At 35.9% G+C, this 23,674-nt stretch overlaps 1 protein-coding gene across 1 annotated transcript in view; it reads right to left on the bottom strand.

Moving 5' to 3' along the window:
* Positions 1-22,470, bottom strand: part of LOC141461079 (cholecystokinin receptor type A-like) — a 428,938-nt gene extending 406,468 nt beyond the window's left edge. The window contains exon 1 of the mRNA XM_074141758.1: positions 22,092-22,470. The gene's annotated coding sequence lies outside the window, so the exon portion shown is untranslated. The remainder of the gene's footprint in view (positions 1-22,091) is intronic.
* Between the last annotated feature and the right edge of the window lie 1,204 nt (positions 22,471-23,674).

The raw sequence follows: 23,674 nt of genomic DNA, 5'->3' as shown, positions 1-23,674 counted from the left end.
TTAACATCATGACCAACGTCATTCGATCAAAGTACCTCACCAAAAAAAGTGTTGTAGAAGGGTAGATAGAAGATTACTAGTACAGTAACAAAATCTCTCCTAAAAATACATTTGCATGATTAAGATTTTACAAATAAATATACGGTCAATCGTTTGTAACAAAAATTATTTAGAATTGTATTTGAAGTTAAATAAAGTTGATATAGCTGTGGTCTCAGAAACTTGGTTAAAGATGAAGGACAATTTCAGCATACCTGGATACGATATTGTGAGAGCCGACAGAAATGACGGATATGGAGGATCATGTATCATTATCAAAAACCATTACAGGTATAAAACTTTAAATGTGCAACATACATTTAATAACAGCAGAATACGTACAACATGTGCAATAACCATAGAACTAATGAAACTGGATCTTACCATTGTATCTGTATATTGTGGCCCAAAACATAAAACTAAATCCAATGAGTGGACAACACTTTTTAAAAATTGGAAGACACCAATCACGATTTGTGGTGACATGAATGCTCATCATTCTAGCTGCGGTTGTAAACTGAATGATTATGAAGGTAATGAACTAATAGATGCTATTCACAATGAAAACCTTTTGATCATCAATGATGGCACACCAACTCTTTTGCAAAGACCAGGGAATCAGCCATCGGCAGTTGATCTTACGATTTGTTCCCTAGCGCTTGCTACTAGATTGGAGTGGTCAGTCATAGAAGAACCGTTTGGATCTGATCATATGGGCATACTAATAAAGATTTGCGACATTAGCATTGGCAATATCAATAATAGCAATCCCATACTTAACAAAAAATGGAATCTAAGGATGGCGGACTGGAACAATTATACATTGTTGACGGGAAAACTGTTAGCAGAATTAGAATTAGGAGATAACCCGCAAACTAATTACAACAAATTGATAAATATTATTCATACAGTCTCAAATCAAGTTATTCCGCAAACAAAGCCATACCTAGGACGTAAACCAAAACACCCACCCAAACCTTGGTGGGATGAGGAGTGTGACAGCTTGAGGGGAAAAAATAGAACGGCCTATAAAATGTATAAAGACTCTCCTACATGGGCCAACTTCATAAAGTGCAAACAGGCTACAGCTCAGTGCCGCAGAATATATATAAATAAAAAAGAGGGAAAAATGGATTGAATACTGCTCGTCATTTAACATATCCTCTCCAATAAAGGAGATATAGAGGAAGGTAAAGGCTCTCAGGCATGGCTTCCACAGGGTTGGACCTACAAGTGGTGAGTGGATCCCAGAGTTCCTCAATGCCTTGACTCCGGAAATTGTTCCTGAGAAAATTCAGTTACCCGAAATATCTGATAGGCCTCACGAACTAAACAAGCCGTTTTCTTACTTAGAACTACTGACAGCGTTGAAAACAAATAATAACACTTCTCCAGGAGAAGATAGGATTCACTACCCCATGCTTACACACCTTGCAGAACCAGGCAAAACTAAATTACTTCAAATTTTGAATGAAATTTGGATGAATCAAATAAGACTAGAAGCATGGAGCAATCAAGTAGTTATACCCATTTTAAAACCAGGAAAAGATTCAGGAAATTATCTGTCTTACAGACCAATAGCTCTGTCCTCATGCGTAGCAAAAACTTTTGAAAGGCTAATTAAAACCAGGCTAGAATGGTGGATAGAATCGGAGGACAAACTTCCGGCATTCCAAAACGGGTTTAGGAAAAAACGCAGCACTTTGGACGCTTTGGCCAATTTTGTAATGGACGCATATGAAGCTTTTACAGACGGTAAGTTCAAGATCGCTGCAAACCTTGATCTAGTAAATGCGTACAACAACGTCCATATCCCCAGTCTTATTCACAGGATGGATTCTATAGGGGTCCCCTCAAGAATTGTACATCATGTCTGTAATTTCCTTGCATCTCGCACTATAAAAGTCAGATGTTGTGGAAGGTTATTTGGTCCACGACAAACTCATATGGGCTTGCCGCAAGGGGCAGTACTAAGCCCGATATTATTTAACATATTCACAGCAGACGTCGGTGAGAATTTGGGTCCGGAAGTCTGTATCTCTCAATTTGCGGACGACATAATATTGTATTGCAGTAACAGAATATTAAAGGAAGCTATAAACACAATGGATCGTGCTATGACTATCTTCGGTAAATGGTGCTACAACAAGGGACTAACACCCTCCGAAGCGAAGAGTAGTATTTCGGTGTTTACTCGAAAAAGAAAGTATACTCTACAATCACCAGTAAAACTGGGAGCACTCCAATTACGGGTAGAGCCGGTCATGAAAACACTGGGAATGTACCTCGATAGTAAATTACTCTGGAGACAGCACATTAGTTATATAGTTAAAAAGTGCGAACAAAGTATGAATATTTTGAGATACCTTCACCACCTTAACTATGAGGCAGATGTTGCAACATCGTTAATGTTATACAACCAACTAATTCTATCTAGATTGGATTATGGATGCTTCCTCTATGGAGATGCAGCATCCACTCACCTTAACCACGTAGACAAACTGCAATACAAAGCCTTGAGAGCAAGTCTGGGTGCCCTGACTTCTACGCCGACTAATGCGCTCCTAGCAGAGGCCAAGCAACAACCCTTGGCAATCAGAAGGAAGTTGTTAGCTTCACGGTTTATCATTGAAAGGTTCTGTATCAAAAGACAACCCAGCATTCAAAGGATAAGCAGAATATCAGCCCGAGTTTTTACCGACAAGTTCTGGCACAAGAAGAGGAGCCCGATATTAGTAAACCAGTTCAGCCAACTATCTCACTTCTCCTTAGAAATAAAACGCTATGATTTGCTCCCTGTTTTCAGTTTTGAGCTGTTGGTTTCTATGGAAAATACTAAGAACATTCATACAAACTTTTTCCAATACAAAGAAAACTATTCAAATTCTTGCAACAACGCACTGCTTCTTAACAAATTACACCGCTACTTTCCCAACGGATATCAGCTCTTCACAGATGGTTCTAAGAATCAAGACGGTGTGGGATGTGCAATGATTGACCTTTCGGCTGACGTCTCCTTACAATTCAAATTAAATAAGCTCGCTTCCATATTCACAGCCGAATTATTTGCTGTATATCAATGTTTAAAGTACGTAGATTCAATAGACCAATCGCTGGTGTTAATTCTCACAGACAGCAAAAGTGTTCTCCAAAAACTACAAAATTCTGGAAATAATGCTCCCGCTTTAATCTTAAAAACTTCCGAATTATTAAATAATATTCTAAGAAAAGGCAAATCGGTACATTTAATCTGGATTAAGGGTCACACAGGTCTGAGAGGAAATGAAATCGTGGATCGTAAAGCCAAGGAAGCGATCTCCCTACAACATACATCGCCATACTCACTGTTGGTCTCCGATATTAAAAACTATGCAAAAGCGGAGTGCTATACAGAATGGCAGCGGACATACGAATTGGCAAAGGCGAGAAAAGGCCAATTTTACACAGCCATCCAATGTAGTGTCCCCAAAAGACCATGGTTTTACAAATACAAAAACCACAATAGGAAGTTTGTTAGCACTGTCATTCGAATGAGGTTCAACCACAATTATTCGCCGCACCATCTAGCCAGGATCGGGGTGGAAACATCTCACCAGTGTTCCTGTACTTCAGGAGTAATAGCAGACGCCAACCATCTAATCCTGGAATGTACTAATAATACTAAAGGAAGAGAGCGTTTGTGGAGGGCAGTGATAGCGACGGGATGTCCGTTACCTGCCAATTTAAATACTATTCTGGCAGCTGATGATGGCAGAATTTACACAGAGCTCTTTGAGTTTATAACAAACAACAGGATAACTCTGTAAATATTCAAGATGCTAAAGAAGAAATTAAATAATGGCTGATTTGCTTGCTCAAGAGGCCAATAACAAAGGGGGGGGGGGGAAAAACTTGCCCCCCCCCAAAAAAAATTCCATTTTCATAAAAAAAAATGTCCATTTTACTTAAATATTCCAGAAAATATTTTAAGAAAATCACATATTTTCCACATAATTGACGAAAATAAATGCATATTTTAGTTAAATATTTGGCATTTTTAAATACATGAAAATCCGTTCCTTAGTCATAATACAAATAATTGCTTCAGGGTCAGGCTCTACTTTCCGAATTAAAGGAGTGGTAATTGGGTAAAAGAAATTTAGGTCACTTGCGTTTATTTAAAATCACAATATATAAAAAATATGTAAAATACTTCTTGTTTTTATATTTGGCAACAAAAACCTCGATTCTACAAAAATAAAATAAAACAAAGTCTAGAAGTGGCACATGAAGCACATAATACTCAGCTTGGGTTAAGGAAAGGTCAATTAAAGTACGTATGGCTACTTAAATGGACACAGGACGGCCATTTTTTTTAAGAGCCAGAAATGAAAAATGGTCCAGATACGTCAACGAATGGATACCGGGATAGACGCGTCGAGGAAGATGATTCTTTCGATGGATAGACGAGTAATTTAGGAACGTACGATTTCAATAGCCATGTCTATCTCGTGATAGAGAATATGAGGTTAGTTGTGTCTTATGTTCCCAAAATGGCTCAACTTTAATTTATAATTAAGGATTGAAAATTGGCGAGGAATCGGTCAAATAAAAACAAACAACTCGTCTTTTTGCCAACGTTTCGACAAATATATTGTCTTCTTCAGGGCCTGGATATTACAAATACAAAAATACTAACAATTTAGAGAATCAGTAACACAGAAAATCAGTAAAAAAAACAGTAATATAAAAATAAAAAAAAACTGTGTCTGTGCCATGGACACGGCCGTGTGTTGTACGTGAATACGTTTACGTAACGGGTTATATTTTTTATATAAAATATTTTTATTTATGTATTTAGGATGAAAGCAGTGGTAAGTGTTTTTCTTTTGCTAGCTTCAATGAGCGCAGAAACCACAGACGATCACACTTATGTTCGAATGTATTGTTGACAAACGTCGTAGTGAAACGTGCTCTAGCTGCTGCCCAATGTGTCTTCATAATCGACGATCGAACACAATGCCTATACAGTCCGTTGTCGATGTAGAAGTGATTTCATCATCCACTTGCACAATTTCAACCGCCCCAGCTGTAGATAGATGTACTGACACCGTCGTTGATCCGCTCGGCCGCATTCATTCTTTTACGTTCCCGGCACAGCTTGACTCGGTCATATGGTGTTTTATTATTACCATTCGAATGTTCTTGAGAAGCCCTTTCCAACCGTATACGATCTCTGTATTTGGTTTTGGCTTTTCGACGCTTATAGGCCGACATTATATATTTTTGATATCTTTTTATTCTAACACCTTATTATATTCACTGTCACTATTTTACACTAATGTTTTATACGCAATCAATAGATTGTGACGACAGCTGACGATTAAAACTTAATCGAACATCGTAGCTTCTCCGGGACAAAAGTTATACTAATTGCAAATCTTGATACTCAGCAAAATGATCTCAAAATGGCGGCGCTTCCCCCTCCACCGCGCGCGATGCGTCACAGTCCTCGCTTATTGTAATGAATTCTTTGATCCTTTAGCTATCCAGTGGTCTAATTTAATTTTGGATGTAGACGATAGATTCGAAACTATAATGCCAAACTGTATTCCCCGATTTTGTTATCATTAGGTTTTTTTGGATTGTCTCTATATGATAGCAAATTTAAAGACGTATTCACGTCAAAAGTAAAATACAATAAATTCTTTATAATTATTGAAACTTACGTGGCTATGCGGGTTGGTTAAGTTACAGAAACTAAGAGCCAGAACTGGAGAACGATTCCTCGCCACTTTTGAATCCTTAATTAAATAATTTCCGGTCTCGAAACCTATATATTCATATTTAATTTATAATGTGAACAATTCAATTGCATTTATTCTGAGCTCATTTTTATCATTTCGCATCTTATGAAACAATTCATTCCTTATTGTAGCCAGAGTATTTTATTATAATTTGTGACCGCTACTTGAAACTAATTACTTCCAGTATGTTGAAATCAAATTTTGAAAGGTTGTTACTTATATAATTTAATCATACTTCCAAAAGATCTTGTACCCTAGAAAGGTATTATGCAAGCAATAACATTGATAATGAGGCAATAAAAGTAACAGCTGCACAAGTTGATGTAATTATATGGCCAGCGAAATGAATTTAATGAAGGCTAATCTAGAATCTTTAAAGAAAACCATTTTGGTTCAAGCAAAGAGATAAATGTAAGGAAAATAACGTAATTATACATCGGTGATTTGTAAAAACGACTTGGTGTTCCTTTAGAAGATAATAGAAGGCGCTTTAATGAATTAAAGAAGGAATATTCTTGATGTGAGCTATTAATTATAGCCACAGAATAGGAACTACGAAAGGGTAAAGGCTAATTACTCAAGAAAAATTGCAGTAATATAGGTTGAAAAATGGAACAATTCAGGAAATCGAGTTTTTCAATCACTTACGAAATTTGCTTGCGTTAAACCTAATTAGATATTAATTTGCTAAATATTCCAACAATTATAAGTGATACTTTAATAACACTGTGAGAATGGCGACTGAAGCCAGAAGTAGTGGTGATTTAATTGCATTTTGTTGGCAACACTTATTTCCCGAATAGAAACTTAAAAAAAATAGTAATACAGGGTGACCAGAGTTATATGCTCCACCCACTTTTTTGTTTAAACGGTGGGAAATTTCGAAAAAATAAAAAACACGTATTTAATCATTTTTAGTCTAGTTTATTTTCAGTGATTGACCCATTTTTTATACCCCTGTATCTCGAGATACAGCATCCAATTTTGTTTTTTCAAATGGAACGTTATATTTTTTTTTTGCATATTTTTATAGTATTTGAGCTTCTAAAAAACAAACAAAAAAAATTATTGAAATGGGTTAGGTTTCTCAAAAGTTATGGTAATTTAAAATATGAAAAACAAATTTCAGTTTACTGTTAAAATTACGTTATTTTTTTTAAAGAATCTATTCAAACTGGACACAATCAACGGATAGGCAAGCCAAATCTCTGGACTCCCACGCTTTGCTTGTAGCAGCACTTATGGTGGCGAAGTCAAGATCTAGGCAGGCTATAGTTATTCGACGTTCAGGTAGTTTATTTTCTACAAACGTTTGGTGTGGAGTTTTAGGAAATCAATCTAATCGGCCCGTACTTCTACAGAGAGAACTTAACTGTTTGCAAGGTATCTAACTTTTTTTAAGAGACATTTTGCCAGTTCTGCTTGAAGATGATCATCTACGTCGACTAGATATGTGTTTTCAACAAAATGGTCGCCCGGCACATAATGCGAGAGTTGTTCGAGGTTACCTGGACAGAAATTTCCATGAAAAGTGCTTAGGGACTCATTGACCCATCCAATGGCCACCTCGATCTCAGGACTTAACCCCAATGGACTATTTTTTTGTGGGGATAGCTACAAAAAATAAAGTGTACAGTAACTTTAATCCCGTGGCTTCAGTCGATGATCTGAAACGTCGAATAACTCTAGCCTGCCTAGATCTTGACTTCGCCACCATAAGTGCTGCTACAAGCAAAGCGTGGGAGTCCAGAGTTTTGGCTTGCCTATCCGTTGATTGTGTCCAATTTGAACAGATTCTTTAAAAAAAAAATAACGTAATTTTTACAATAAACTGAAATTTGTTTTTCATATTTTAAATTACCATAACTTTTGAAAAACCTAACCGATTTCAAAAAAAATTTTTTTGTTGTTTTTAGGAGCTCAAATGCTATAAAAATATGCAACAAAAAATATAACGTTCCATTTAAAAACAAAAGTTGGGAGCTGTATCTCGAGATACAGGGGTTTAAAAAAATTGGTCAATCACTAAAAATAAACTAGACTAAAAATGATTAAATACGTGTTTTTTATTTTTTCGAAATTTCCCGCCGTTTAAAAAAAAAGTGGGTGGAGCATATAACTCTGGTCACCCTGTATATTTGTAAAAATTAAATTATAGAGTTAATTTATTTAGTGTCTAGCCTCAATAATTCATAAATAATAAGCGCTTTTAGTGTCACTTTGTTGGGCCTTTTAGCCAGAATTGAATGGCATTAAGTGACATTAATTGTAGGCGGCAATTTCAATTTTAAGGTGAGTGGTTTAAATAATTTGGACTAAAAATAATTTCAGGTATTTATCTGTTCTTGTTTTTGGTGGCAGTTAAAAAAATCTGTGGATAACCAAATTAATTCTAGAGGTCGGTGGTTAATTGAAGTAATGGGATTGATCCTTTGTAATGACTAGAGCTTCGAGTTCATAAACCTGTTCAATTTTCCCAATTTTCATCATGGCTCACTAAAACTGAAGTGTCATTGACCTTGTTAGGAAAATTTTATTGACAGATTGACTAGATTTTATAGCGCTAAATGATTAAACTTATTTTACAGATCACTTACTCTCAGAATTGAATATTAAATCAATTTCAGTTGTTCTGTTTTAGTTGAATAATTAGAGTTAAATTAAGTGCGACTAGGTTGCATAATTGAAATAGATTATTAATGAGTTCTATTTTAATAGTAATTCAGTGGATGAATTTAATAATAATTTTGTCTCTACTATATAAATTATATCTTATTTTATCTAATATTTATTTATCTTGTAGGGTAACGTCGGGTGAGATGGCCACCATTTTATTTGGAGGGTGCCAGCAAAATTTTTGGAAAGGGCTAGGCTTACTTTATTATTATTTTGGAAACTTCATACGCTCACAAACATGAGATAAGGAGAAAATTTCAGGAAAAATGCTGAGGGAAACATTTTTTTATTCTTACAAACAAAAAAATAGCAATTGGCCGTCTATCCCCACTGGGTTGGGTGAGTTGGCCAGTGTAACTTGGGAGAGATGGCCACATATTGTAAATGAAATTGCACTAGTAAAACGTAAAAATAACAGGAAAAAATGAATGGTTACTTAATATTTACTTATTCTTCTTCTTTTTAAATGCGCTTTTACTACAATTTTGGCAAGCGTATGCAAAAGAAGAGCAAGTTTCGTTAAACCACTTCCGGCATATTATGCATTCCAACCAATCTTTTGTTTCTGGTCTTGTTGTAGCTTTCCCCATATCCTGTACATTCAGTTTCATCGATTTCTAAAATGGCATCACTTTCCTCTTCAAATTCGATTCCTATTTCGTCCTCTTCATCGGAACTTGGGGAAGGTGAGCGTTTTCTTTTTTGGACAATCCTTTTCTTTCAGAATTGTCTCTTTGGGGATGGTATTTCTTGTTGGTTTGGATTTCTTTGCAACTCTGTTTTTCACAATAGCAATGTGCTCGGGAGAATTTAATAAAGTTGATAAATGTTTTGGATAATTAAGAAGAACTTGATGCATATCATATAGCTAAATAATTATGCAATTATGTACGTTTTTAAATCTATTAATAATAAACAATTTTTAAATAGATGTTTGGAAAAAAGACCCAATATTTTTTCACTATGAAACTTGCCTACCTCCTTCTAACGGCCACCTCCAAACAGCGGCCACTTTGCTTTCCCCCGCCAGTGTCCGTTATTGAGAGGTTCGACATAGATGTTACATAAATAGAAAATAGAAATGATAAATGGTAAATAAGGAAACTAATCAGTCTTTAAATTAAGTTTATTTCAATGTATTTCTGTTTCTTTGATAACTTTATCTATTATTTTAGTATATTTCTTTGTTATTAGTTTACAGAACAGTTTTTTTGTACATTCTTTTATTCTTCTTCTTTCTTTTTGCTTTTTCTTATTTAGTTCTGTTTATTCAAACTGTACATAATGGAACCACAGAGATTTTGTTCATTTAATTATTAATTTTGCATTATTTATTAAAACGACTCCATCGACAGTCTATGACCATGGTGATTGCTAGTTTATTTGTAAATATGTTTTTTTTTTTTTAATTTAATATCTGTATAAATATATACAATAAGTAAATAGGAGGTGAATGAGATGAACTGGTGCGGGAAGAGCAGGAGGAGAGAAGCTACCCAGCGGTAGCACTCTCTATATGAGATAGGGGAATGTGAGGAGGAGAATAATGGCGTTTAGCTCTTCAGACTGCGAGGAAGTCGCGGGGCCACTGGCGATTCAGTCGGTGAGGAGTATTATGGATGTCAGAGGAGGCGAGAGACAGTACAAGAGGATTAGAGCTAGTCGAGAGAGTAGTGTGGAATTTTTGGTATTTAGTCTTGGCGAGTTGGTCTATGAAGGGAATGTTAAGGTCGTTGTGAAGAGTGAGGTTAGTCACCGTAGAAAAGAGCGTCAGCTATCTGTCGGAGGAGTTTTGACTGAAATGTCTTGTACAGTCCGTATGTTTGTAGGTTTGGCTGAACCCCACAGCTCTAGTCCGTAAGTCCACATAGGTTTGAGGTTAGTACTGTATATTAAGCGTTTGAGTTCAGTAGGCAATTTGGAGCGTCGTCCATGAAGTCTGTAAAGCAGTTTCGCTCGTTTCGTCATCCTTTTAAGTCTAGTGTGTGGGTTCCAAGTGAGTCGCTTGTCTATGTAGAGCCCAAGGTAGCGCACCCAGATCCTGTACAAGGAAGAGGATTGCTGTTGAAGAGGACAGGTGGACAGGAGCCCCGCCGGAGAGTAAACGTGGTGTAAATATGTTAAATTAATATTCAAGTTAGTATAATTCAATAAAGACTATTACTACTACTACTATATAAATCTATAATAATTGGTTTTATGGAAGAGTGATTAATCCTGGTGAGGAGAATAGAGATCTCGTAAGACAAAAGAGAAGTCCAAAGAGGATAGAATCTCAGTTCAGAAACGAAAAAAATATAAAACAGTTTTAGTCTGTTGAATAAATTTAATTCTAAATTGAAAATCCTTTTAGACCAAGATAATTTAAGACATTGGGAATGGTTTTATTTAAAAAAAAAAAAATTAATAAATAAAAACGAATACATCCCTGACTTTTGATGTAACTCATCCAAATTAAGATCGAAAAATTGCAATTGATGTAGAGTTTGTACTCAATAAATAACAGTAAATCTAATAAAGTAACTGGAATGGATATCTCGTCCCAAACGAGTTATAAATCTTTGCCTGTTGCTTAGTGTCACGGACTTCCAGAATCTACGAGTATTTAATGAAATATGGAATCAGGAGATAGTTACTAAAAGTTGGTATCTAAATTTGATACAATTTATCAAAAAAAAGAAAGGAAACCAGTTGATTCTGAACATTACTTATTTGTACCAGTAAATTATTCACACAAATGCTGGGAAATGGCGTCTTACAGAAATGGTTAGATTAGAATCATGTATCATGAAAAAACAATAGGGTTTCGATCGAATTGAACATGTACAGACCTGTTTTCTATTTTCCCATCAACAATTAATTTAAAGTTGAAAAGGTTCAAATCTTTGATGATTTTAGAAAAGGTTTCAACGCTGTTTCCCTAAGAGAAGTTGTGATTTAAATTATTTAATAATCAGCGATAGTTGGAAGTACATTAAAGTAAAAACAAAACAAATTTACAATGAAGCAAATATAAAAATGAAAATAATAACAGGTATGCCAACGTTATTAAATGAAACGAATAGAGGTTTAGAAAGAAAGAATCTCCAAGTCTTTTGTTGTTCTAAATGTACATTTGCGATGGTGTAAAATATTTCTGGAATAATGGTGCAAAGTAGGAGAGATCTTTTAGTGGTTTTGTTCTCACCAAAAATGCTTAATCTGACAAGAATGTCCAATTCAAGCCCAATTATTGCACCCTAAATGATTTATGTGTAAATATTACTGTAATCACGCCATTTGTCAAGTTAACTTTTACTTATAACAGTCATTCTTTAAGCACGTTAAAAACTATTCAATCTATTTGGATGAATACCCAGGCAATCTCAGCTAAGTTTAGAATGGCGGCTGAATATTTTGTCGATAAGAGTAATCAAAGCAATGAGAAGTTGAAAATGTGAATCTTTGGACACCAAACTTCAACTTCATTTATTGATTATTTCTTTATGGTCGTATGTTCAGAGATTTGGGCGACAGATACTTAGATCTGATATTCTCTGAGAACAGAGATTAGGCTGTGATAATGTTGAGTAAGTTCAATTAATTTTTATAAAATATTTATCACACTTATCTTTTATTATTCCAAACTGCTTTCCGCTATCCTGGAAGTATTCAGTGGTGCGAATGATTCCGAAACCTGGAAAACCTGCTCACCTACCCTCATCATACAGACCTATCAGCCTACTGCCGACTCTAGGAAAAGTTCTTGAAAAACTGTTACTTAAGCGTATTAACCCCATATTGTCGGAGTTTGGTGTTATACCAGACCACCAATTTGGTTTCAGGTGTCATCATAGCACTATTCAACAATGCCACCGGGTTGTTGATGTTATTGCTTCAGCACTGGAGAAAAAACAGTATTGCTCAGGGGCATTCTTAGACGTAAGCCAGGCTTTCGACCGTGTTTGGCATCCTGGATTACTGTTCAAACTAAAAAAGCATCTTCCCTCAACATACTACCTCATTTTGCGCTCCTATCTTTCAGATAGGTTCATTCAAATTAGTACTGGCTCAGCAATCTCTTCTTTCTCCACAGTGAGGGCGGGAGTGCCGCAGGGGAGTATACTTGGCCCCGTTCTCTACACAGTATACACATCAGACATACCTGTACAACCCTCTACACTACTCTGTACATATGCAGACGATACAGCCATACTAGCCACAAGTACACATCCTACATCAGCTTCATACAAATTACAGACACACTTACATAAAATAGAATTCTGGGCCAAGAAGTGGCGGATTAAAATGAACTCACAGAAATGCCAGCACGCCACGTTTACTCTCCGGCGGGGCTCCTGTCCACCTGTTCTCTTCAACAGCAATCCTCTTCCTTATACAGATCTGGTGCGCTACCTTGGGCTCTACATAGACAAGCGACTCACGTGGAACCCACACACTAGACTTAAAAGACAAGCAATGACAAAACGTGCGAAACTACTTTACAGACTTCTTGGACGACGCTCCAAATTACCTATTGAACTCAAACGATTAATATACAGTACTATCATCAAACCAATGTGGACTTACGGACTGGAGCTGTGGGGTTCAGCCAAACCTACAAACATACGGACTGTACAGACATTTCAATCAAAACTACTTCGACAGATAGCTGACGCTCCTTTCTACGTAACTAACCTCACTCTACACAACGACCTCAACATACCTTTCGTACACCAATTAGCCAAGACTAAATATCAAAAATTCCATAGTGCTCTCTCCACTTGCTCCAATCCTCTAGTACAGTCTCTCGCCTCCTCTGACATTCCTAACAATCCTCTTCGCCGACTGAATCGCCAGTGGCCCCGCGACTTCCTCGCAGTCTGAAGGCTTAAAATTAATATCCTGTAGAAAGTGCTGCCGCTGGGCAGTTTCTTTCCTCCTGCCTTTCACGCCTCTATACTTCAATCTCCCTATTTACTTATTGTATAGTGTATTATACAGATTGTAAATAACAAAATAAATTAAAAAAAAAAAAAAAAAAAATTCCAAACTGCTCTGTAAGATTAGATTGCTTTCATTTACTGATTATTCGATTGCCTTTTTAGACAATCATTACTGGTTCAAAGCTTACAAAAAATTTATAAAAATAATAAATAATAACAACAGAATTCCCGTTAACTGTATGTATCCTTAAATATATGTTCCTAATTATAGGAAGTAGCGTGCTTATAACATATTGTAAAAATAGCTCTCGGTTGGCTGCTGAAGATTTTTTTTATAAATTTCAGATATCAGAGAACTTGTCTGGAGCAGATTTCAAAAAAGGTCGCAATTGTTAGTAATAAGGTCACATACAACTGATCGTCTCATCTTATAGCTCTGCTGGAGTGAGTTTGACACAGTATAGTTCAACGAAATAACCTTTCTTGCTTAAAAAACTAAGCCGGTGAAATTTATATAGAGTACTGTTTTATTTCAGGCGGAGTTTAACTTCCAAACACCAATTAGGTGTCGCGGACGAGGCGGAAGCTCATACTTTACTGTAAACAATTTTTTCCTAACAAATACGAGGGTCGTTTGAAAAGTCCGTGCAAAAATAAAAACTACTTAATTTTTTGGGGTAAACCTTTTTTATTTTTCAACATAGTCTCCTTTTAGGCTTATACACTTCGTCCAACGCTGCTCTAGTTTGTTGATCTCTTCCCAATAATAGGATTTGTCCAAGTCTGAAAAATAGCCATTCGTTTCTGCAATCACCTCCTCGTTTGAATAAAATCTTTTTCCCGCCAGCCATTTCTTTATATTGGGGAACAAATAGTAGTCCGAGGGAGCCAAGTCTGGAGAATAGGGGGGATGTGAAACGAGTTGGAACCCTATTTCCATTAATTTTGCGACCACAACTGCTGAGGTGTGAGCTGGTGCGTTGTCGTGATGGAAAAGGACTTTTTTGTGGGCCAATCGTGGGCGTTTTTCTTGCAGCTCGGTTTTCAAACGGTCCAATAACGATGAATAATATGCACCTGTAATAGTTTTACCCTTTTCCAGATAGTCGATGAGGATTATTCCTTGTGAATCCCAAAAGACAGTCGCCATAATCTTTCCGGCCGAAGGAACGGTCTTCGCCTTTTTTTGGCGCAGATTCCCCCTTGGTAACCCATTGTTTAGATTGTTCTTTGGTCTCAGGAGTGTAGTGATGTATCCATGTTTCATCCACAGTGACGAAACGACGCTTAAAGTCCTGCGGATTCTTCTGGAACAGCTGCAAACCGTCCTTGCAACACTTCACACGATTTCGTTTTTGGTCAAGCGTGAGCAATCGCGGCACCCATCTTGCGGATAGCTTTGTCATGTCCAAATGTTGATGCAAAATATTATGTACCCGTTCATTCGAGATGCCCACAGCACTAGCAATCTCACGCACCTTCACTCTTCTGTCATCCATCACCATATCATGGATTTTATCTATGATTTCTGGAGTAGTAACCTCAACAGGGCGTCCAGAACGTTCAGCGTCACTTGTGCCCATATGGCCACTCCGAAAATTTTGAAACCACTTATACTAAACTGTTCTAATCGAAGGTGCAGAGTCACCATAATGTTTATCAAGCTTCTCTTTAGTCTCCTGAGTGCGTTTTGCCTTTCATAAAGTAGTGTTTAATCAACACACGAAATTCTTTTTCGTCCCTTTTTTGAAAATCACTCGACTTCCTCGATTCAAACGAATGCCAAACACAAAGCAATAGACCGATCTGGCTGAAACTTGGTGTGTGTTCTTCCAAGAGATGCTACTAACTAAACATAACCTCGATACGCGCCAGTGGTGCTATCTCTCTGACTTTGCACGGACTTTTTAAACGACCCTCGTAAAAAGTAGTCATACGCGGGATTCGAACTGGGGAACACTCGCTTACAAAGACACGCTTTTGACCACTAGACCACCACTCGCCCCATGAACTTTATGTAAATAGACAGTTTTTCTTAAAAACTAAAATGGAGAAGCACTAATTACTTCCACCTTTAATCTTTTTTTTATTACTATCATTACAACTGCTCTTTTCAAGCTCAGGAAAATGTATATTTGTGTTGGCAACTAAGTAATTTCTGTTTTCACTCAAAGGGAGCAGACCTTCATTTTTTTAATTAGTCGTGTTGGTGGCGTACTTTGCCTTATCATATTTAGTAAAGGTAATATTGAGGTTACTTTAGAGGTAAGTTATGCGTGCTTTTTCCAAAACCCTTACTTCTTGGGTCAATTTCAAATGGAGTGCAGAAACGAACATTTTCGGCATATTTTACTTTTTTTTTATTTCCGCAAAGGGGAAAAAAGCTGCTGAAGCTCACAAAGAGATATGCGAAGTTTATGGCATTGACTGCTTAACAGAGCGCACTTGTCAGAATTGGTTTACAAAATTTTCTTTCTGGAGATTTTTTTCCCTCAAAGATGAGCAGCAACACTTTGGTCGACCTACTGAAGTTGATGATGACCAAATCAAAGTCATAATTGAAGAGGATCGTCATATACCTGTTCGAGGGATTGCAGAGAAGTTAAATGTATCCCATGCAACAATTGAAAAACACTTAAAGCGTCTTGGACTCGTTAAGAAGCTGGATATGTGGGTACCGCATGAACTGAAAGAGATTCACTTTAACACAACGAATCAAAATTTCTGATATGCATCTTAAGCGCAATGAAACGGACTGTTTCTTGGAAAGAATTATAATTGGTGATGAAAAATGGGTCCTTTACAGTAACATATTGCGAAAACGATCATGGTGCAAGCAAGATGAATCAGCACCAACCACATCGAAAGCAGAATTGCACCAAAATAAAGATCATTTGTTGTGTTGTGTATTCTGAATTGCTTCCAAAGAATCAGACCATCACTTCAGAGGTTTAGTGTCAACAACTTATGAAACTTGAAGAAGTAATCGAAGAAAAACGGCCAGAATTGTCAAATCGAAAAGGAATTGTGTTCCACCATGATAATGCAAGGCCGCACACATCTTTGGCAACTCGCGGGAAATTATTGGAGCTTGATTGGGAAGTGATGGCACATCCTCCTGATACAGCCCTGAACTGGCTCCAGCTGATTATCACTTATTTCGGAGTTTACAGAATTATTTGAACGGCAAAACTTTTACAGATGAATATGACCTTAAATCGCACTTGGAAAAGTTCTTTGCTGATAAGGACCAAAAGTTCTGTGAGCGCGGAATCATGAAGCTGCAAGAAAGATGGCAAAATGTCATTGAACAAAATGGAAAATATGTCATTGATTAAAAATTATTTTTTTGTAATAAAAAGAATGAGTTTCATATCATAATTCAAAACCGAAATTACTTAGTTGCCAACCTATTATTAAGCAGGATTATAGCCAGCTCCTTTGAGATTTTATACTCAGTTCCCATAATATTTCAATATGTTTAAATAATCATTATGCTAAAGCCGTCGTTTCTGTCATCTCAATCAAATGGAATGTCACCATCATAAACATGTTGTAATTGGTGTTGAGTATGGTCAGAATGAAATATCTGCGTACAGGATATTTAACAAGAGACTTTTATTCATGGAACTTATAAAAGATGTAGAGGAACATATTGATAAGGTTTAGGTATAGCCAGAATAACAATGTAATTATTAAAATACGCTGTTGATTTTGTTTAATGTCTAATTAGTTTCGCAATAAATGATAAACCAATTAAAAAAGTACTGTGATTTGAAGAATATGAAAATTAAACTGACAAAATCTCAGATTATAGTAAGGAGAAAATGTTTGTGGAGGATTCTAGAGAAACACGAAACAAAATTGAAATGCTGCCTCTGTCACAGCATTTTAAAGAAAGAATTTCAACTACCGTCTTTTACCTGAATACGGTATTATTAAATAGAAAGGTGAAAATGTTGAAGACGAAGCCATATGTTAGAGCTTGATTATGAAGTGGTTGAGGAGGTGGGGAAATTACAGCTACGAGGGTCGTTTGAAAATTCCGTGCAAAGTCAGAGAGATAGCACCATTGGCGCGTATCGAGGTTATGTTTAGTTAGTAGCATCTCTTGGAAGAACACACACCAAGTTTCAGCCAGATCGGTCTATTTCTTTGTGTTTGGCATTCCTTTAAATCGAGGAAGTCGAGTGATTTTCAAAAAATGGACGAAAAAGAATTTCGTGTGTTGATTAAACACTACTTTATGAAAGGCAAAACGCCTCAGGAGACTAAAGAGAAGCTTGATAAACATTATGGTGACTCTGCACCTTCGATTAGAACAGTTTATAAGTGGTTTCAAAATTTTCGGAGTGGCCATATGGGCACAAGTGACGCTGAACGTTCTGGACGCCCTGTTGAGGTTACTACTCCAGAAATCATTGATAAAATCCATGATATGGTGATGGATGACAGAAGAGTGAAGGTGCGTGAGATTGCTAGTGCTGTGGGCATCTCGAATGAACGGGTACATAATATTTTGCATCAATATTTGGACATGACAAAGCTATCCGCAAGATGGGTGCCGCGATTGCTCACGCTTGACCAAAAACGAAATCGTGTCAAGTGTTGCAAGGACGGTTTGCAGCTGTTCCAGAAGAATCCGCAGGACTTTAAGCGTCGTTTCGTCACTGTGGATGAAACATGGCTACATCACTACACTCCTGAGACCATAGAACAATCTAAACAATGGGTTAACAAGGGGGAATCTGCGCCAAAAAAGGCGAAGACCGTTCCTTCGGCCGGAAAGATTATGGCGACTGTCTTTTGGGATTCGCAAGGAATAATCCTCATCGACTATCTGGAAAAGGGTAAAACTATTACAGGTGCATATTATTCATCGTTATTGGGCCGTTTGAAAACCGAGCTGCAAGAAAAACGCCCACGATTGGCTCACAAAAAAGTCCTTTTCCATCACGACAACGCACCAGCTCACACCTCAGCAGTTGTGGTTGCAAAATTAATGGAAATAGGGTTCCAACTTGTTTCACATCCCCCCTATTCTCCAGACTTGGCTCCCTCGGACTACTATTTGTTCCCCAATATGAAGAAATGGCTGGCGGGAAAAAGATTTTATTCAAACGAGGAGGTGATTGCAGAAACGAATGGCTATTTTTCAGACTTGGACAAATCCTATTATTCGGAAGGGATCAACAAACTAGAGCAGCGTTGGACGAAGTGTATAAGCCTAAAAGGAGACTATGTTGAAAAATAAAAAAGGTTTACCCCCAAAAATTAAGTAGTTTTTATTTTTGCACGGACTTTTCCAACGACCCTCGTATTCATATGGATGAAACTGCCCTAAACATTCAATACAGGTTACATTCAGAGGGCTGTTAACCTACCCAACTTAACAAAAATGCAATGAGACTACATGTTAATTATTTAGTCCTGTATTGAAACAAATTTCAGAACGTAACTAATTTTTTAGCTAGAATTATTACGGTAAAAAAACTATCCGGGCATAAAACTTTACTAGACAATGCAAAAATGGGGAATTTTGAAATCATTTCATCAGAGTCTACAATCAAGAAGTAAAGATTTAAAAAGGAGGTTACTGATGGAGTTTCTGGACGACAGAAAAGAGCATTACTGGTGAAATGGTGATAACAAGGAATATCGTCAACATTACAAAAGTTTTAATTTAAAAAATAATTTCAATAAATTAATTGGCACCGCCAATACGAGATCGAGACGAGGCGAGACTTTATGCAGTCTCGATCTCGGTCTCGTCGAGATATCTCGGTCTCGGTCTCGGTTTTTTTGAATTTTTGTTTAAGTATTAAAAGCGGTTTGCTATTAATAATCTTTTCAAAAAATGTTATTATTTTCTAATAATTATTTTAATTTATATATTGGTAATGAAAATGTGTGTAAAAGAAGACAACTACTTACACTTCAATGCATCATATATTACTATTACTGTTATATATCTTTATATAATTTCAAAAAGATGTTAAAAACGCGCCAAATGAAAGACCCAAATAACATAATCTGCCTGCTATAACAAGTCGATTCGTGAATTAAAAAATACACCTCCCAACAAACTTCCCGCTCCATTAGTTATCGCTGTTGGTGAAGATAAAGAATCTGATGATTCACCTTTTGACGACGACGGCGACTGCATCAATATTTTTGCACCATTTGCTCAAAAATCAGCAAATATCACCGAAGCATGGAAGACAGAAATAATTAATTACACCAAATTAGACCAAGCACCAGTAGACGTTGACATTTTAGAATGGTGGAAAACACTTGAGAATTCCTTCAAAAATTTGTCTAGAATGGCGAAAGATATTTTTAGTATCTGTGCAACTTCAGTGCCATCGGAAAGATTATTTTCGCAAGCTGCGATGATAATGACAATAGAAGATCTTCTCTAACTTCTGACTCAGTAAAAGCTCTTTTATGTATCGATGCTTGGGCAAAGTGTATCTTAAAAACGAAAATTTGTGGCAATATTTTTTAGATGCATAGATAGTCTTTTTTTTCAAATTCATTAATTCTAAAATTCTAAAATATAATAAAATCGTATCTTTTAATAATTAATTCAATACTCGTAATGATTATTTATTAATAAAGAACACAATTTTATAATTTTGTAGCTAAAAATTAATATTTGAAAAACCGAGACGAGACCGAGATTTCTCGACGAGATATAAATCATGTCTCGATCTCGGTCTCGGTTGCTCAAGTCTCGTCTCGGTACCGAGACCGAGACCGAGACCGAGATTTGTCTCGTTTCTCGTGCAGCACTATGCAAGAAATATAATCAAACAGGCAAGTACAACCAAAAATATATTTACAGAGAGCAATAAAGTAAAATACAAAAGGCTGGAACTGTTAATAAAATAAAAATATTTTGTATGCTTTTTAATTGAAAAGAAGCTACAAAAGTTGCAATTTATAAATTCAACCATAAATTTCGGATAATATGATATATTCTGCATCCATGAACTTGATTCAATTAAGAGATCACATAAATGTTGAATGATTTAAAGCATCATATTTCTATGAGAAAAGCTCGGCATTGCCTTCTCCAGCATAAGTGCAAACATTCTTCCAGCTGTCAGATATCAGCTCGTCTCGATTGATATAGGCCTAGCTATCCTGGATACAGGAACTCTCTCAAGATGGGAAAGTTCTCTATAATGTGAATCACATTTTCAATATTTCCAATATTGCTGTGCTCACAAATCATATCATTTCTTCAGATCTATCGACACTAAAAGTTTTGAGATACAATTTTATCTGTCAGGATAAATGGTTTGTGACTTTTTTTAAATTTTTTGAGTAACCATTATTAGTATAACTGCTGGCTGCTAGATCTTCATTTAGTTCTTTATATAACTTAAGATATTTTGCATTAGGAATTACTTTTCCCAGCATTCTTTTAAATTCTATAAAAATTGATTCAATTATTATTATTTTTTTAAATTCAATTATTTATTGGATAACTAAATATGCCTTGGATTAATATAAGTACCAGAATTTGGTTTTCTAAGCAATGATAGAAGCAAATATATATGGGTGTATCTAATCTACATTTTAAGGACATTTAATATGGAGGGTGATCAATTTAAAACGCACCAATCGCTAATAACTTTTTAGAAAAGCGGAATTTCGAAAAAAACCCACGAAGTAAACTATATGTTTTTTTTTTAGTCTAGTTTTCAAATTTTCTACCCTCGATGCTGTATCTATATTTTTAGCGGAGTTACGGGCAAAAACCTGAATGGGGTTTCGTAAGGACCACTGGTTTTGACAATAATTATGAAAACTACATAAAAAACTGTGAAAAATGACAACCCCGTTTCGATATCCCTAATATTAGTCGAGATATTTAAGATCAAAGTTACAATTTTTTCTATTCGCGAACGGTTTTCGATATTAATTTTCCACCAGAAATACACGTTTTGGGAGTTCCTCTGACTGCAAAAAATGTTATTGGTGACGCAAAGTAAAAGAATAATAATAATTGAAGATTTTAAAACGTGTAGTACAGTATAATGGTTGTGGGTGAATCAGGATAAATTTGTTTTATCATCAAATAAAAGTAATCATCACATCATTTTAATGCACCCAGTATGCAAGACTTCTTGAACTGTGATTACGGTAAGAATATCTTGCCGTAACAAATAACTTTTTCTTTTTTATTGCAGCCAGAGGGCCTCCCAAAACTGGTGTATTTCTGGTGGAAAATTAATATTGAAAACCGACCACTAATAGATAAAATTGTAACTTAGATATTAAATATCTCAACTAATATTAGGGATATCGAAACGGGGTTGACGTCATTTTTCACAGTTTTGTATGTAGTTTTCATAATCATTGTCAAAACCAGTGGTCCTTATGAAATCCCAATCAGGTTTATAGCCATAACTTCGCTAAAAATATAGATACAGCATCGGGGGTTGAAAATTTGAAAAGTAGACAAAAAAAAGCATGTAGTTTACTTCGTGGGTTTTTTCGAAATTCTGCTTTCCTAAAAAGTTATTAGCGATTGGCGCGTTTTAAATGGATCACCTTGTATAACAGAAAAAAAATCGATTTCTTTTATATCGTACTTGAAAATGAAAACGATAAATATTAAAAATTAAATAAAAGAATTTGAATAAGTACTTACTTAAATTTTCTTTTTTCAATTTATTCCTGGAGTTCCTCTTCAACAAGTTCTTCATATGAATATTTTTAAACACTAAAGTAATTTATATCTTTTTGCATTGCCATTTTTTTTAATTTTTTTTAAATTACCAAATGTTCATATTTGTTTGTTTTGTTTTCAGAATATTCACTTAAATTTGTATTTATTTTTTTCACCATTTTATATTTAAATAATTAATCCACTTAACGTTGAAACACTTCTGTTAAAATAGTAATAATAATAATAATAATAATAATAATAATAATAAAATATATATGTACTACAGTAAAATATGTATTTCTTGGAAGATCGCGTAATATTTTTACAGACGCCGGTAAAGAGTAGATAGGCAATGCCTGAAGTACAGTAATGCACTGAGGTCTGACGTGACTAGCTGAAAACAGGCGCAGGTCTGTTACAGTGGGCAAGCGATAATAACAGAAATGTACTCGTATTTGCTAAGGATTCTATCTACAACTAAAGTCAATAGTATTTCTTTTATTTTAATCAAAATATTATTTTTAATTATTTAATATTCACGTATAGAATCTTACTTGAGGGCTCTGCCCCCCTAGACATAGCAGCTTCTACCAAAATAGGTAATAGAAGTTTCATAAATTAGTTTCAATTTGTACTGAGCGATACACTTCTTCTTCTTTTTAAATATTTTCATATTTAATATTTAGTTTTAATTGAAGTGGAATGATTTCTGTCCGAGTCATTGATATCGGTTGTCTAGCTTCTGTACTTCGTCGGTAATTAGAAATCTGAATGATGTCCTGCTAAATATTCTAAAATACGGCTACATCCAGCTCTCTGTGGATTTTTTTTTTTTTTCATTCTGTATGAAACAAAGTGTTCCCGATACGGAGTACATTGTTTCGGTATACATGAAGCTTATTCAGTGCTGCCTTGTTAGCTCCTATTCACATACGAGGGTCGTTTGAAAAGTCCGTGCAAAAATAAAAACTACTTAATTTTTTGGGGTAAAACTTTTTTATTTTTCAACATAGTCTCCTTTTAGGCTTATAAACTTCGTCCAACGCTGCTCTAGTTTGTTGATCCCTTCCGAATAATAGGATTTGTCCAAGTCTGAAAAATAGCCATTCGTTTCTACAATCACCTCCTCGTTTGAATAAAATCTTTTTCCCGCCAGCCATTTCTTTATATTGGGGAACAAATAGTAGTCCGAAGGAGCCAGGTCTGGAGAATAGGGAGGATGTGAAACGAGTTGGAACCCTATTTCCATTAATTTTGCGACCACAACTGCTGAGGTGTGAGCTGGTGCGTTGTCGTGATGGAAAAGGACTTTTTTGTGGGCCAATCGTGGGAGTTTTTCTTGCAGCTCGGTTTTCAAACGGTCCAATAACGATGAATAATATGCACCTGTAATAGTTTTACCCTTTTCCAGATAGTCGATGAGGATTATTCCTTGCGAATCCCAAAAGACAGTCGCCATAATCTTTCCGGCCGAAGGAACGGTCTTCGCCTTTTTTGGGGGTCTTCCCCCTTGGTAACCCATTGTTTAGATTGTTCTTTGGTCTCAGGAGTGTAGTGATGTATCC

Source organism: Rhodnius prolixus, unplaced genomic scaffold (genome assembly GCF_049639745.1).
Source record: "Rhodnius prolixus isolate KJV_2025 unplaced genomic scaffold, Rpr scaffold_6, whole genome shotgun sequence".
Lineage (NCBI taxonomy): Eukaryota > Metazoa > Arthropoda > Insecta > Hemiptera > Reduviidae > Rhodnius > Rhodnius prolixus.
Note: the sequence above shows the minus strand (reverse complement) of the source record. Positions and strands in the feature narration are given on the sequence as shown.